The sequence below is a fragment of the Anopheles ziemanni genome, chromosome 3, assembly GCF_943734765.1.
Source record: "Anopheles ziemanni chromosome 3, idAnoZiCoDA_A2_x.2, whole genome shotgun sequence".
Classification (NCBI taxonomy): domain Eukaryota; kingdom Metazoa; phylum Arthropoda; class Insecta; order Diptera; family Culicidae; genus Anopheles; species Anopheles ziemanni.
In genome coordinates this window covers 44,185,949-44,190,189 of record NC_080706.1, presented here as the reverse complement: position 1 = coordinate 44,190,189, position 4,241 = coordinate 44,185,949, and positions in this window count along the sequence as shown.

Genomic DNA, 4,241 nt, shown 5'->3' with positions numbered 1-4,241 from the left:
GAGCTAACATGGTAAATGAAATTGCCTCGAGTCATATTTTGATAAGCTTCTAGTTTCGCCCATCAAACCAAACCAGTTTACCCGTCCTAAAAGCGGTTTCCTTTGGTGCTCCACACCGCCCGTGCCGGTTTCCACCATCACACCTCTCGGGAACCACTATTTCTTCATGGAAGAAGACAAGACAAACCAACCGGCGGCAAGGCGGGTGAGGAGATTTGCACGCCGTCCGCACGGGGCAAACAATCCACCGACAGTGGAAACGCCGCGACAGGGAAAAGTGGTACACTTCCAGCGGCCGGTGGAAAACAGGTGAGTGAAAAGAGCCCCAAAACCCGTTCCGAACACAATGGAAGCGTAGTACTACTACGCCGTGATTATGGCGAGAAGCGACGACGACGACGACGACGACGACGACTGGGCGCTTCGCATGAATAAAACGCTGCATTTAGAGGTAGAATTAGAAATCATAATAAAATAAAGCCAGTGCGCCGAAGGGCGATACACGGTCGAGAGGAAGCGGCCGGCGGAGATGAATGATGATGGTGGTAGTAGGGAAAATGGAAAACAAGAAAGTCTACACACTCGCGGCAGCGCTGCTTCTGCCCGAGCCGGGCGTATGTTTTTCCTCGCCGATTCGTGCCAGATGGGATGGCCCGAGTGTATGTGTGTGTGTGTTGTTGTTCGCTGGGAACCACGAGGCCACATGGCGATACGATGCACCGCCGAGGAAAAAGGGAATTCCACTCGGCGCGGATTTATGAACCCCGCACTCCCAAATGGACCGGCAAGCTTCTCCCTTACTTTACGACTTTTAGTGGGTCGGTCATCTTTCGCGCCCGAGACAATCTGGCACTGCCGAACGTGCCACGGAGTCTCTTTCGCCACGGGGTTGTCAGTGATGTATTGGATTTGGGATGGGGAGAAGAGGGGAGCAGATTATTCCCATTTCCCAAACGGAACAACCGAACGGGAGAAGCTCGTGACAGATAGAGAGGGGGGTTATTTTAACGAACCAGCCAGGTAATAATTATTCACCGGAATGCTTGGGGTGCTTTATTAATGGGTGTGTATTATTTTAATACGGTCCACTACGGTTTAAAACAGAGCATTTGTCACCCGAAAGCCAGACATCATTAGGCCGATACAAATGTGTTAAAAATGAATGTTGATACGTCAAAAGCATCAGGTGGACAATAAATTGTCGCTTTGAGAACCTGATTCCCTATACAATGCGAAGCTCCTCATTTACAGCCGTTACCCGATTATTTTTACCTTTCTAACTCATGCTTGTAATAACGCATCAATTTTTGTATGTAAGTACAGCATTTTTGTTTCCAACGCATCACTGTTTGCCTCGAAGTTATATATTTTTGTCTCAGATTTTAATTTAGGCAAGCCAGCAATATAAGCATTTCCTGTGAACAAATTTATTGAAATATTTCATAACGACAAGAAAGTAATATTTGCCAGCTATGCAAATACGTTTATATCACCAAGTTTACCGCTTCTGTGCAAAAAATAGGTCTCGGCAATAGAAATAGGTTTTAAAATACACAATTTAAATTTAAAGCATAGATTTATAAATTTTTATCAATATTAGAGCTTATTTATCTAAAATCACCATTTCTATTTTCTGGTCTACGGCTCGAAACGAGAATAGAAAACAACGAGAATAGGCGGCAAAAAACATGCGCTCTGTTAAGGAGATGCATTAGAGACAAATACTGATACACTGTTTCAAAACTTGGGGACGATAAAACCTGCTTTCGAGACAGAATTAACTAGCAACGGCTGTAAGGTAAGTGTTAATAGACTCGTCTTTACACACTTCTTTTTTCGTCTACGAACTCCAGGCTGACGTAATTATTTTCTGTATTGCCTTAACAAAAAATACTCCTCTTCTGCGAGAAGTATAAAAAGAAGCAGCACCTCTCGAAACATCAATTTACTCGTTTGTTTTCTATTATAAGGAGCTGCGACGACTCACGTTTCCTATTGATCGCACACCAGGAGCAACAGAAAGATAAGCAGGAGAAATCCGTGCTGCAGAGTTCCACGTATCAGAAGTTAGATTCTTTCTGCCGGTCCAATCGGCTAAGTCATCGCCGTTTCTCTAGAGCTTACACTTGCTCAAACAAACCCACCGCCGCCGGTCCTCCGCTTACCTTAGGTGAATATAACCTATCTAGGCCTCACCCTGTCAGAGGACGATGACGTCGATAATGATGATGATGGAAGTTGTTGTTTTAGTTGCGAGAAGGAATTCAAGAGTTAGAAAATGGACACACGGCAACTCACGAGAACATTTTACACGGTTCAGCGAGTGGTCGGGTAAACAACAGGCAAAAAAAGTCCCAAAATTGAATTCCACCAACGATCGACGGTATGAAATCACAGATGTATGACGATGTTGACACGAGACCCAAAATATGCGAGCACCTGGAGCTCCATCCAAAATGTGTACGAGTGCTGGAGCTGGTGATAACCCTCCCCGGAACCAACGTCTCCCATGAGTCAACCCCGGGCGGATGCGATGGCGACCTTCTTCACAATTACGTGATATGACTGAGCTGGCCAGTGGGGTTGAGATCATTACCATCGACAATGGTTGAGTCATTTCCGCCAACGTCCGCCGTGGAGCGTGCAGGTTATCGCAAAAGCGGAGCTTTTATGCCTCAATAACTCAGAAGCGGGTAGGTCCGCAACCTATTGAGTTCAGATTTTAAAGTCCTCCTCCTGGAGGCCTCTATTTGAAGTTCGCCATAATCAACGGGTTAACTCTGAGGCAAATGATGTAACGCATCGAAAGCCCCTGTTTGGAGAGATATGTCTCCCAAACGTTACGTCCCGTTAGTCCATTATGTGCCGTTGTCACCAGAGTGGAAAGTCGGACCGCTTTCCACATTCCCCTCGAATGCACCGAATGGAAATAAGAATCCATCATGTTTAGAGCCAGATATTGCGGACCTGCCAGCCAACTTCGGACACGGAAGCGCACGGAGATTGGCTTCCCGGAGGAGGAAGTGTCGCGTCGTACCAAACGGGGCCACCCCACCGTGGCACATCTAGCGAGACTGCAATTCATCTATCATTTCCCACCGGAACCCCGCGGACAAATGAGCTGATCTTTTCCCATTTCTTCACCTGCTTTTTTTGTTTACTACTTCTTTTTTGTTCGAGAGGTACCACTTATTCAATGTTTCGTTTCAGTTCTCCTCGGTTCCACAGAGCCGGTAGCCCTCCCTACGTCTGGCTCCAGCTCTCCGGAGCCCAGTGTAGACGGAAGAAGCCTATTCCTGCCAGTAGCTCGGTGGCACCATCGGGGTCGGAAACTGTGACGAGCCGTGTGCCGTTTCTGACGAATAACACCACCATCCGTCACCAACGTTCGTCGAAGTTCAACTTCCCGCGAAGTGATCCGCGAGCGAAGAGGAAAAACCACTTTAGCTCCGATTTCAACGGATACACACGCTCCCCCTCCCCTTTAAGGTAACCCAATGCACCGTGGACGGGTTCAGATTTGCGCCCGGGTTCCGATGACCGACACTGCGCGATCAAGCGCGAGGCTCCGAGCGCCAAGAAAGACACACGCGGAAGTACCGGATGAGTGGTCACCTGCCGCTTGCCCGGAGCTCCCGGTCCAGGGCAAAGGCACAATCAATGCGCCATTCTCCGCTGGCTGGCAAAGAAAACACAACACCGTTCGCGTGGTCTCGGATTTGTCATTGAGAAGACATCTCCCAGCGAACCCCGAAGGAAGGTGTTTGGTAGATTGATGGAAAACCTAATGTCGGAGGGAACTAACTGGCGCCCGGGCCCACCTAGTCATCGCAGGTTGGCTTCCGATCAGAGAGATCAGCAGTGGGAGAAAGTGGCCATCGTCGATAGCAACCGGAGCAGTTGTCAGCACACGGTGTTGTCGGGGTTGTTGTTGTATGGACCCCTGGGAAACAAAAAGATCCACACCGAAGCCATACACGGAAGAGCGGAAAAAGTGCCGCCCGATGGCAGCGGTCGGTTTGTGGTTGATGGTTTTATGTGACATCCCCATTCCACCCCCCTTTGTCCCATCATCATCGCTCTCCCACAAGCCACCAAATGACAGCGGGCAAAATTGTAAAAGAAAAACTGGAGATACCCCATACCCGCACGGAATTGAACGACTAGGCGGCTTTTCACTATTTCACGGTTCATGAACCGTCCTGGCCACTTGGAAGGGGAGCGGGGTAGGGGAGATGCGA